The sequence below is a fragment of the Poecilia reticulata genome, chromosome 2, assembly GCF_904066995.2.
Source record: "Poecilia reticulata chromosome 2, P_reticulata-male-v2, whole genome shotgun sequence".
NCBI lineage: Eukaryota > Metazoa > Chordata > Actinopteri > Cyprinodontiformes > Poeciliidae > Poecilia > Poecilia reticulata.
The window spans coordinates 19,118,267-19,131,787 of record NC_088831.1 but is presented as its reverse complement, the minus strand read 5'-3'; the positions used below and the strand labels follow the sequence as shown (position 1 = coordinate 19,131,787).

At 37.6% G+C, this 13,521-nt stretch overlaps 1 protein-coding gene across 10 annotated transcripts in view; it reads right to left on the bottom strand.

Moving 5' to 3' along the window:
- htr2aa (5-hydroxytryptamine (serotonin) receptor 2A, genome duplicate a) overlaps window positions 1-13,521 on the bottom strand; it is a 122,573-nt gene that overhangs the window by 107,218 nt on the left and 1,834 nt on the right. For 2 of the 10 annotated variants that reach the window (XM_081599434.1, XM_081599428.1), the window contains exons 2-4: window positions 10,319-10,395; window positions 7,807-7,931; window positions 3,832-3,950 (exon numbers count right to left, since the gene is read on the bottom strand). The gene's annotated coding sequence lies outside the window, so the exon portion shown is untranslated. Of the gene's footprint in view, window positions 1-3,831; window positions 3,951-4,032; window positions 4,343-7,806; window positions 7,932-10,318; window positions 10,396-12,616; window positions 12,797-13,521 lie in introns of those variants that run through there. The other 8 variants (XM_081599456.1, XM_081599452.1, XM_081599461.1 and 5 more) reach the window with 6 other exon arrangements.

The window sequence follows — 13,521 nt, the reverse complement described above, 5'->3', positions numbered from 1 at the left end:
AATGAAGCTACAGAGAATATACAACCAGGCACATGCATAAGTTGGTATTTCTACTTGTATTAGGACCTCCATTTATTTAAGTAACTGTATTTATGCCTATCCCAGACATTTCACCTAACCATTACTAGTCTATTCCTAACCTTAACCAAAACTTAATTCACATCATATATCTAGCTCTAATCCTCAACGGTATTGGGAGCAGGCTTTGAGCCGTATAAGGCTCAACAGTCTTCATAATGTTAATAAATATGCCAGAAATGGTCCTAAGACTACTTTTCTTAGGAAACACACACACACAGCCATGGTAAATTTAGACAGACAGATCAGCATAATGGTCATGGTTTTGGACTGTGGGCAAATTACTTAGAAACCAGATTACTTAGAGAGAACTTGTGCATGCAAACTTCACGTGGAAAGACACCAGAACCGAAGAACTAAAGCCTCTTCTCCACTGTCAGGTCTCACTCTAGCTGCTTAGTGTCTGGTTTGGTTCTAGCCAAATTAGGTGCATCTCCGTGGGCAGTGTGTTCCTCACTGTGTGGACATGAACACAGGCAGGTACGTGGGCAAACCAATGAGCAAGGTCGACGCTCTAATGATGTCATTTTGAGCGTGTGCACTTGGGTGGAAAGTTTGTCTGAAATCTCTCGATAGATATGTTCATTGCAGGTTGCCCTGTCCGGTTGACGCTGTATGATGGAAAGGTTTGAACCTCAAAGTTTGACCATGTAATTATAGATTTGCAGCTCGTATGGACTTGGAGTGGAATGAAAATGGTGGTAGTAAATCCATGGGCCAATCAAGGAACGCAGTCTGCTGCCAATCCAATCACTTGCGCACATCAACCCTAGTTAGGGTTTTAGTCAGTTTTAGTCGTGTCTTGGGGCAAGAAACCAAAAGACAGGTGGCCTCCAGAAGGTGGCACCAGTTGAAAAACATCCTTGCTTCTGTCAGTCTGCCTCAGGGTTGCTGTGGCTACAACATGGCTTCCTACCATCAGTGTGAGAATGTGTGTATGAATGGCTGAATGACTGACATGTAGTGCAAGCTTTGGATTTTAGAGTCCTCTGACTTGATTAAGAGCTACACAAGTGCAGGCCATTTACATTTTTCCTTTTCTAAAGCACAATGTTTATCAACATTTATATAGAATTTTATGTTTGAGATGCAAGTAAAACAGTTCATTTGTTAAAATAATCCCTTTTTTGAAGGTTATGTTGGCTCTAGTGGGCTTTATTTGAGGTAGTTTGACAGGAAGGAGGGGGAAGACATGCGGCAAATGTCGCCAGGCCGGGAATTGAGCCTGCGACCACTGGCATGAGGACTAAGGCCTCAATACATGGGCTGTGCTTTGCCCCTGCGCCTCCACAGCTCCCCAAAATAATCCCTTTTGAATAGGAATTAGGACAAACACAGAGTAAGCAAGGTGTCATTTGAGGCAAAAAGAAAAAAAAAGGTGATTAATAAAAAATTCCTCAAATTGAGCAGAGCATCAAGTGAAAGGACCAGACTTTTTTCATGGTTAGATACAGACCTATTCAGAAAGTAATTTTCACAACAAAAGTTCAGAAGTGTAAGAAATGAACATTTTGGTAATAGGTTAGAAAAATAAAATGTCAGGATGATATATGGCTGAATCAGAGGCAGTGTGGCAACAGGGACCATTTTTAGGATGTATTGTCCAATGCTCCGTGGAGCTTTTCTGCAGCTCCTTGCCACTCAGTAACTCAATACTTGTGTAACCCGATAGCCTGCAGGGCCTAGAGGGCCTAAATGGTATAAGGGGCTTCAGAAATGAAGCTTCATCCCGGGCCATTTAGAGCTTTATAGAGCAGCACTTGAAATGTTTCACCCGAACACACCACAGGCATGACAAAGTCTGACAATGGCTTAGATTGGGTTTTCTTTATCTTGTCCTTGGAGAGCTGCAGCAAAACACTACAGAGTCTTATTCATTTAACTCCAAGCCAACATCATATTATTATTGGAAGATGACAATAAGTCAGTGAATTTTGATCTGAAGAGAGCTGAAAGCTTTAAACCTTCACTCTGTTGCAGAAAAAGAATACATTCAGGTAAAGGAAACCAAAAACAAATTAATTTTAATATCCGACAATTTGGCTAAATACAAGACAGATTTTTCAAATGATCTAATTTAGCAAAGGATACAGCTGTACGTTAAAATATGATTCCCCACTTTTTTCAAATCTGAATTTACGATGATGTACAACACTTTCTGAAGAGTTTTGTTCTGTTTCACAGGCTTTAGACTCAAGAAATCACTTAAATAGATGACAAATCAAAAAGCAACACATCATGTCTTGATCTAAGGAGTTCAAAAAATGCATTTAGACTTCACAATTTTACTCAAACAAAGCCGAAAACGTATGATAGAGATCATTTTTAGATGTAAATCAATAGCACAGTTAGCATCGCAAAGAGGGTACTTTACATATTCTGTGGAATAAAGAGTCTCAAAGCTTAAAAAAAGCAACAAAGAAATTTTGAGTAATCCAGCTAGTTTTTCTGTTGCTCCTTGTTTCTAATCCAAAATGTTAGAATTTTCTCCTCAGCTTTTAATTTTGTCACATTAACTCTGAAAAGAGTTTGGGTGTTCTAAAGTCGTCTAAATCTGTTGGCAATAACTCAACAGAATTTCTTCCGTTTTTGTTTTTTTGGGTTTTGTCTCATCTAAGCCCAACTGCAGAGCCATTTGTATATTTCTTTATAAGAGCCTGTATGTTGTGTTTTATTTCACTTTTGCTACATAACGTGAAAAAATTAGGAACGTTGCCTTGGGAAAAGCTGGAGATGATCTTAGAAAAAACGATCACATGAGAGCGAAAATAGCCCTTTAACATTAGATCGTGATTAATGTATGTCGGATCCATCCAACATTAAATGGGTTTTGTTTTATTAATTAAACTTCCTGGATTAGCTCATTAACATTTATTATTGCCAGTTATTTTTCATCTAAAGTTTAATCCAATACCCAGTGACTAAATAAATTACATGCTAATCATGTCCAAGGGAACTTAGAATGAGGAAAAAAAAAATCCTCAGTCTGTAGTTAAAAAAAAAGTTAGAGGAACAGATATTTTTTCTAAAATAAAAAAGGAATTAAAGAGAAGAGAAGCATCTTTGTCGTCCATTGCGTCAGATTTACAAAGAAATACGCAAAATACAACAGTTTTACATGCAATTTTTTTAAAAAAACTGCTATTGATTACATTAAAACATTTAATGTGTTAAAATTAATGCAATTAGTTGAAATTAACATGTTGAAGTCCGGGCCCTAATTTTTACTCAAGTGAAATGTCGCCATTCAAGAAATTACTCAACAGTGGAAAATTATTTTAAAAAATGCTGCTGAAGTATTAACTAATTATAAAGTCTGATCAAATATATACTGTATATCTATTACATAGATAGAGTAAATTGTAAAGTTATGTGCCAATTCTGGAATTTTAAGACTAGCATTAAAAAATACAACATAAATTCAAGAAAAAATATTTTTCCAAATGAATGTTCTTCAATGTAAAATATATGTATGTAATACTTACAGTAGGTAATATTAAGCTAAAATATGTAGTATTTAGTGCATGTTAATTTGATTTCCAGCAGACAGAAAACAGAACACATTTTGCTCTTCATTCAGTGAAGTCGCATACAGTCGGTAGAATATTCAGAAATTAGCTCAAATCAGAGTACTGATAATTTACAATAACATTATTCATGTAAAAGTATGGTCTAGTAAAACTACTCTTAGAAAGTTTTTTTTTTTTTTTTTTTTTTTTTAAGTTACTGTAAATGTAACTAGCTACTTCGTACCTCAGAGAGCATTTTCCTCAGCCTGCGTCACAGCCTCCTCTGTCGTCTGTACGGACACCTAGCTGGTCTCCCTCCCAGGTGTTTACCAGGTTTGAGTCTTCTCTCTTCAAAATTAGCACCTCAGATGAGAAAAGAGCAGAATGTTCAGGGCAATATGGCTGGCAAAGGTGCTGGAAAAGGTTCTAAAAGCAGTAAATGTACATTTCAGTTGACGGCTCAACTATGGCTCCATTTGCACAGAAACTACAGCACCATCTAGTGGCCTGGCATGACAACTACAGATGACTCAAGGCGTCTTGGCGGTGCCGTCAAAACGTAGAACTTGTTCCCAATCAGCATCCGAAAGTACCGGCAGTTTGCAGGCCGCGGTCTCGTGTAAACGTATTTTGTGATTATATCAACCCACCTAAAATATAAAAGTTGATACTTCGACACGTTTTAATCCGTATTTGCTGCGTTAAGAGAGCCGTTTCCATGTAAAAACAAATACCGGTCCTGAAGATGCAGGAAGAATTAACGCGCAGCATTATGGGTTGTAGGAATAAGGTGAATAACACCTTGAATTTTTTTAATTTTTTTTTATTAAACACTTTGTGATGACGAAAAAATAAATATATATAATAAGTTCTTATGTAGAAGCTGGTATGAATGAAAAAGAAACTAATGGTAAGCAACAAGGATCAAAATATGCAAATTAACCTGGAGCTGTATCGGAGCATAACAGGAACATAAACGGGAAATATTTATGGAAATGTTTATATTCATAACAGAAGTTAACATTTCACAACATATGCTTCATTTCTTCACGTTTGGACAAAAGATAAAAGGCTTTTCAAGATATGCATCATTAAAAACTGTGTGCTTGCAGCCTGACTCACATTTTTGTCACAACTGGGGCAGCCGTATTGACTTCAGCTGCATTTGTGTGTACATATATATATATATATATATATATATATATTAAAACCCACTTGAGTTCAAGTAGACGTGGAGGAAAAACAGAAGGAGTGAATGTGTGCATTTAGATCGTCAAGATTATTTATTTAAAATAAATAAAAACACATACATGCATGTAGCTTGGTGTGCGAAATATGTAAAGTGAAATACAAACACGGAATCAGATTTAATTTGAAAGCAAATGTGCAGCACTGCACATGCAACTCTTTCCTTGCTCCCCACAGGCAGATCTGTTCACGGTTCTTCCTAATTATCGTGTTCACCATCACTCATCCGTTCCTTCACTTTGAAGTGCTGCTCTTGCTCTCCTCCAGATCACTCTTTTTTTTCCCTCCTTCCCCCTCTTCGCTTCTCCTCACTTCGTCGTCGCCGCTGTCCCCCACTCAGCCAAGCATTTGGCGTATTTGACCTAGATGCGTTTGCGCTCGTCACGCTGTAGTACAGTATACCCTGCAGGCAGCGGTAAACAAACCAGATGTTTATTTGTGGGAGCTAACACTGCTAGTGCTGGAACACAGATGGTGTTCTCCATCAGCAGGCTGAGGAGCAGATGGGATAGAAGTTCAATAGTCTCGTTTTACCAGTGCTTTTCTTATTCGCTGCACATTTAACAAACACCAGAGGCAGCAAAATGTCAAAATGTTGGTAGATGCTTTTCCCTTGACTGTGTAATTGTGCAAATTGCTAACAATTACGCTCTTGGAGTAATTCTTATAGAACGGCGACTTCTGTGAAGGTTCAGATCTTTCAACGCTTTCTCCTTTTGTGGAAAATATCCCCAACGTTGGTTCACTGGGTTCCCAAAGGATTTGGATTTTGCAACATTTCACCAGACTGATTGATGTCAGTGACCTTGTTTTGCAACTACAGTATTTTCAGATTTCTGTTTGTGGGACATGCTGTGTGTGAACAAGTATTAAGTGTCATAAGTTGTGAGTTGATGGGACCTTTGTCAAAGAAATTTAGGAATACAATAAAGGAACTTAAATTGGTGTGTTTAACTTTAAGGCAAATATCTAACAGAAAACCTTGGTGGATTTGAATTTACAGATTTTTTTCTCTCTACATTGATGTGTTTAATAACCAGAGGGACATTTAATCCCTTGTGGACTATTGTCACAAATTTGCATCAAACCGCTCCACAGCCAAAGTGATGTATGAGTAGCACTAATGTCAGTTGTTTGGTTTTCACATGTTTGTTTTCTGATATGATTAAGTTTTTCCTTTTCAGTTCTTTTGTTTGTGCTTAGTTACTTTGTGCATTTGAGTCAATTCTCTAGTGTTAGACTAGTTTTAACCTCCCTTTGTGTTTTCAGTGGTAATCAGCCTCGTTCCCTCAGTTCCGCTGCTCAGTCATCTCTCCTAGATGTTTAACATTCCCCTGATTATTGATTGCACGTCCTGTGTATTTAAGCTCACTGGTTTCCATAGTTCGCTACTGGTCTCTTCTATTGTTTCTAGCCTGTAATTTCTCCTTAGTCCTATCCTGTGTTTTCGTTCTGCTTCAAATACAAAACTTCTGACGGTTGATGCATATTCAACACATACGGATCAAGTTGGAAGTAATTTGCTGCTATCTAGTGGCTGAAATCCAATTATGCATTATTTAGCCAAATTGCATACCAAATATTAAATATGCATCTTCTGTACATTTTCCACTTAAGACTATAAAGCAGAATTTCCTAATCTCTTTGCATAATTGTATATAAACCAAAGCAGAAGGGAGAAAACATAAAAAAAGATTAACATTTTTCCCCCTGTAACACAAAGTGCTAATTTTGTCCTAATTTTTTTGTAACCTTTTCATTTGGTGCCAGGAATGAACACAAAAAGACAGTCACCTTACCTCCAGCTGATGTTCTGAGCAAACCCAAAATGACACGACACTGCTGACATTTCCCTGAGGTACCAGGTGGTGGACACAGTCAGTGTTTTAACTCGGCGTCTGGGCCGCCTGACCTCTCGTATGCCTTTTGGTTTGTGTCCTGCGGAATCATTACCACCGCCGCCCGAGTCGCCACTTGTGCTAAAGGGAAGAGGTTAATAACTCTCCTCTCACCATCGCATGTTTACACAACACAGACGTGTGTTGAAAGGCCCCCGTTGAGCCACCTGAAGGGCACGATGTAATACAGCTTGACTGACAGATGGCATTTGGAAGGGCCACCCAGGGAGGGCAGGGGGAGGATATGTGCAGCGGTCAGCGTAAAGGACGGGAGGCGATGAATCACAAAACACACGCCGCTAACAACGCTGACAAACACACCGAGACACGTGGTGGCATGTTAATGCTCATATTTAATAAGTCAACAATTAGCAACATTTTAGCTTCATGCTTTTACCGCCAGTGCCCTAATGAGAAGTTTTTTTTAGAAGATAATTGAAGATTTCACATGAGGACAGGACAAGTGTGACTAAGCATGTCTGAGTGCATGCTAATTCACAGGGTTTTTATTGAACTGGAAGCAAGTCCGTCTGAGACTGGCGCCTTCTTTGCAATAGCTTAATTAAGAAAATGTAACAAACTTTTTAATATGCAGCACTAATTGGCAACGCCGAAGGGGAGCCGAATCAGGAAACCGCTCACGGTCAATTAGCGCCATCTAAGTGTGAGCAGATCGCACGAGAAACGAACAGATAAGGCTCAACTTAACTCCTCATCTCACTGCTTATTAATGTGATCACCCAACTTGTTCTACAAACATTGGTATCCCTTCATATCATATATTTGCAAGACAACTGGCAATAATTTGTTGTTGGATACAACAGTGGATTTTTTTTTTTTGGCAAATTCTTTGGAAAACAGCTCATGCTCAGTCAAACTGGTTGAAGACATCTATCATCCATTTTCAAGTCAAATTCTTAATTTAGTTAGGTCTGGACATGCAACTTAAATCAGCAGGTTTGATTCCAGCTGGAGTTCATCAAGTGGCAATTAGGTGCAGCACTTAGAGGAGCGCCAGATGATTCCACCACTGCAAATGGTGAGCTTCAGGTAACAATGACCTTAAAACTCACCTTGTGTCAGTCGGTTGCTGGTTGATTAACTCTTCCTGGTTCCAATTCCTCGTCCCCTCCTGCATCTCTGACGATCCCTCTGGATTCCTTCCTCCAGTTTCCTCCTGGGACTGTGTAAACGATAACTGCTTGGGTTCAGTTTTAACATTTGCTCAGTCTAAAAGTGACAAAACCACATTGGCATATCAGGGCCATTGCATATAGAAAAGGAGTAAAGTTCAGATCAACACTTTTAGATTAATCTCAGAAATTGTAGAAAAACAAGAAATTTCCTGAGCTTCAAAAGTCAAAGATTTGTGTGAAAAAAATGGATAAGCACTGGATTGCAGAAATTTTCTAAAAAAAATAAATAAAAGACTGAGTTCCAGAGCTTGAAAAATTTCGACTTTTAAAGAGTAAAAAAAAAGTTTAAAAATGTTACTTTTGAAACTCAGAAATTATTTTTTTCTCAGAAAATTTCTGAGATTCATCTCAAAATGTAAGTATTTTCTAGCAAATGGTCACCTTTTCAAGCTCAGTTTTTTGTTGGGAATTTACTTCTTCTATCTACAACAGGCCTAATATGTCATCATACAAAACTCAAGAAAGTGTACATGAAATCTTTATGGACAGAAATCTGAAAAAGTGGTTTTCAATTTTGACTCGTCACCCGATTTGAGAACATAAATGATGATAGACAAAAGAAGGCATCTTCTATGAGACATTCAAGCTTTAAAATAATAGAAGTATTGCATTTGGAACAGAAACAAGAAAAGACATAGTTGTGACTAGTAAAAAAACTAAACAGAATGATTCATACATAAGGCCTTAAGCCCACCAGAAACTAATTCTGCCTAATCTGGCCCACACATATACGAGGGAAGAAAACGGCCTAATGACTTTCCAAAGTAAAGATGGTGTGTGCCGAGAAAAGTGGGACAGAGACCAGAGACGAGACAGACTGTGGCCGAGATCTGAGGGAAATCTGTAAGGTGGAAGGGCGCGATAAGGAAAAGAGGACAGACGGACTGACCAAAGAGACTGGATATCAGTTTTAGGACCGTGCAGGAGGAGCTCAGGGAGATTGTAACGTGAATTCACCGTCAGCCTCTCGACCTCCATAAACACCTGCCACAGCGCTAACACAGGTATGGAAAGAAAAGACATGCTTGATGTCGATGTCATTTGGTAACTTTTTAGATATTCATAAATATTTTTTCAATCAAGTTTAAACATCTAACAACTTGCTAAAGTCCAAGTTGTAAACCTAAAAGAAATGGGTGGAGGTAAACATTACTGGATTGGACATCATGTGACTTATCGGGCTCAACTTATGCACCATTACATTGAGTCGTATGATCTGTGTGATGCTGTGATGGCTCTGGTGAAGCCAAGAAGAAGTACATTGCCCAAAAAAAAAAACACACACACCAGATCTTTCTACCACTTCCTATGATCATCTTTGTGGTTTGCACCAGTAGTAACATCCGGATATTGATCCCGTGACTCGTGTGATTTGAAAAAATAAATAAAATTTTCCATTACAGTTTTTTACTACAGCTGAAAAACTCATACTAGCGACCAAAAAAATCAAACAAAAAAAAAAAAAAACATGGGTTTTTTTCAAAATTGGAGTGTCTCCTTTAAGCAAATTTTTTCTTGTAGCTTCAATTTGCGCAATTTTATGGTTCATGGAAGCCCAGCTTGTGTTCTTGTAATCTGCTTGACAGATCAATTTGAGGTGCTAATCTTTTCAAGAAGGCTTTATGGATTAGATATCCACACAGGTTCTGCCATGTGAAGTGTGTGGAATCCTACTGGGACTTTGGCCAAACAGAAATAGTTCAAATTTTACTTGAGTCTCTGATTAGTAGTGATAAAAATACATTTTCCAAACCAGGACAAATGTTCTTTTCATTAACTCTTCAGACCACCAAAAAAAAACAGGCAGAAGCATCTTGACGCTTCAATTTGTGTTAAGATTTTTTTTAATTAATTTAAAAAATATGGGCATGAAAAATGATGAAATGAGCTTAAAATTTTACCTTTGATTCCTACAGCCAATTAGTGTAGTTTTTCAGCAAGAAGCAGAGTTGGGACCCTCAGATGATGTTATGCATAATATACTGGGAATAAAATATGTCAGCTCTGAATTGCTTTGATGTGTCTTTACATTCAGTCTGAACCACGATGCAAAGAATGCAGAATAAATCAAGATCTTATGTTTTAATATCTTAAACTGGTTTAATATGATTTTTCTCAAACAGCGTTCAACTACAACACACAGCTACTAGCAAATGTCGCTAAAATAATTTAAATTTTCCCTAAACATATTATGTATCCTTTGAAAATTTGTGAGAAGTTTCACGTTTCTCGATTGATTTTTACCCAAAAAGCATATGGGCAAAAACCTTTAGTGAAACGATCATTGGGACTGACTAGTATATATTCCATTGAGGGAAAGTAACTTTAACATATGAATTCCTAATATATTAACATAAAGGCTTGTTTTGAAGTATAAGCTGCTACTTACAGGCATGGCTTCGAAGAATCTGAATGCTCTCTGGTATTGTTCAGGGGGCCGGACCAAATGTAGTTTGGGGACCACTGCTATAAAGTAAAGAGAAAATTACAAATTTATGATCATATTGGAGCTAAAAAAATGTTTAACTATTTTATTCTTTTTACTACTAAAAAAAAGAAAAGGGAGGGCGCATGCGCCAACGTGTTTGCAGCCTGTTGCAGTTGCTCCTGCTCGTAGTAATCGATTTCTTTGACTGTTGCAAATAAATGTATTTACCGATTATTATTTAATTTAGTCACGTTTAAATTACTTATATCACACATATATATTTTTCATAATTTTAATATTGCTCAGATTAGTAAATATTTGCATTTACTCATTTTTAACACCTTTGGACGGAGTAGCTTGTCAACAAATAAGCAGTTTCCCCCTAGGATAGAAATAAATTCTATTTTAACTCATATTCTGCTCAGTTTATATTGAATTTTTTAGTGTTTTGCCACATAAGTAAACCTTGTTATGCCACCGCCGTTCAACAGAAGTTTGTTTTAAGAAATCCTGACCCATCTTTGTCATTTTTAAAATGTAAACAAAGGGCAGCCAGGAGACAGTTGTTCCTGTGGCTGGATTCTGACAGATGATAATCTGAAGGACGGGTACATGCTGTTCCTGGGAATCGGTTCCGCCTTCAGCGTATTGTTGCGTCTCCTCTGCTTCTCTGTGTCTGTCAGTCACGTGCTTCACGAAACCTTCATTTTGCATCCACTTACAAAGCGCTTGTCGACACAAAACAGGCAAATGAAAAAAGGATGCAAATTAAACCTTAAATTGTTGAAATTTTGCTTTTGTAAAATGTGATTTTATTTTTTTGAAAATCTAAAATTAAGTAAATTCATCCATGTGGGAGAAAAAAAAAACATTCCACTAAACAGGTCACATTACCACATACTTAAGTGGGTGATGTATAATCGGTGACACAGTTGGAAACCCGACAAGTGAACTGATACGACAGAGAATATGTGATGGGCATTGATTTAAACCAGGGTCAGAGGAGAATATGAGACGGGCACGACAGATGTTCTTCAGCTGGGAGTTATGGGTAATCCTAAAGGGGATTCCATTAGTCTTTGGTTTTCCACAATGTAGCATCAGGGTTTTTTTCTATTTGTTTGTCTTTAGCTTGGTGTTTGTTAGCACATTAGCTCCTCTTTACACCAAGCAAATTTTTAGCCACATAAAACAGTTGGTTTTTCTCCGATTGTCAGATGCAGGGGCGCAACTACATACGACGTCGCGGCAAGTTTTTTAATGATGTATTTCATGAATCAACTTATTCACAGAAGATTTTAATTGTTTCTTATTTAAAGGAAACAACGCAATTGCAAAATTGCATTCTTTCCTGACATTAACAGAATATCAAAGTTTTTCAGCAGTTTGTTTTTGCTTATCATTTTGAGTACAAAAACAAATGTAAAACTACAGCTGCAACAGAGCCGGTAGAACTGCTCTTATAAAGTAACATGAGAACAGATTAAATTTTGCCTCTGCTTCTTGGGCGACAATCTTGAGTCAGTCGCTGATTCAGATTGGAATAGGGGGCTGGGAATCCGGTCAAATCAACGTTTATGGGAGACGAACAATCAGACAGACAGCAGGTTTTCTTAAAATATGTGTCCAGAAACCATTATTTGCATAAAACACAATCAAACAGGGTAGTTTGAATGTTAAATGTAACTAAAAATGAATCCTGAATGTCTCAAGTCTGTTTAGTCAGAGGTAAGTGTGATATGCACACCCAAAAGGAAAGATTTGAAATTATTATTCCTGTGACCTTTTTAAGTACATTTTATTTTTCACTTTCTCCGTTTGGGTTTGAACTTCCATGATGAATGTAAATGAGCCGAGGGGAAACCTATATGTGATGTTTTCTCAGATTTTATAGCAATTTAACATGACATTTGGGAGCATTGGCTATTTCCTGCCCACGTAGTGACGATGGGGTTAATCTTTGGTTTTATTTTTAAGCTAAAATAACCAACAATATCAATTCAAAAGTAAACAAAAGGAAGAAAGGTTGTAATTTGGTTCGATTTCTTGACTGACACAGTATAATCTTAACGTAAGCAGGGGGCCTTAGTCGTGGAAAGGAATTAATTTCCTCACACACGCAGGCAGAAATATGCAAGTACAGTGAGTCACTGTGAGCGGATGAGTCAAAATTCTCACAACAGGAACTGTTAATGCCGAGCAGTCACCATCTAAGCCTTTATTAATTCTGGAACACGCCGCCGCCAGCTTTCCACTCACCTGTCATCTGATCAACAGCTCCAAACTCGACTGTGAGGGATTTACAGCCAACGGTTCAAGGTTAGAAGACGGGGGCAACATTTCTTTCAGACACAAACTTTCTGAAGTGTTTAGTGTCGTTCAATGCAACAATAAAGAATTTTGACTGTTACTTGTGAGATGTATGCATAAAAGCTCTGAAAAGGAGAATAATTGAGTAAATGAGCCACAGATGCGTTAATTTCAGCAAGTATTGGCTGAGTTATTGTAACTTATACAGACACACTGCATTGTTTACATCCAGAAATTTTGCGCATAAAGCTTTAGGGTAAAAAGGACAATCCATCACCAAGTTGCTGACATAGAGCAATCCCGCTAACAAAATGAAACCTGTAGATGTAGGTATTAAAAAGTTAGCGCAGTACGACAATGAACTGACTCAATGAGCTGACACGAGTAATTAAACAGTTAGTGTTGAACATCATTGTAACTACGTAACTATGCCGTTTGAGCTTAGTGTTCTAGGTTTGATGAAAGACATTACAACAGAATCAAACATTTAACATTTTATATATCTTTTTCTTAAAGTGATGAGGACGAGTGGGTAACTGGCTTTCTCAAAGAGCGTCTACGCAACATGAGGAGGAGGCAACGTCCTAGGAAGAAGACACGTTCAGCACGTCTGAAATCAAAAATATAAATTTTGCCTGGTACTAGCACATAAACTTGTTTCTAAACCCTTTTGTTTTGAGCAGCAATCTAAGCTCTTATAATTTCTGTAAGTGACCATACATTGTTGGTTTTCATTTTCAACCATGTTGATGGCTGTTTCAAAGCTTTTTTTGTTTTTTATGCAAGTTATCCTAAATCATGTGTCCAGGTTTGGGATTTTCTTCAAACTGTCATCTATGAAATCCCAAGAAATT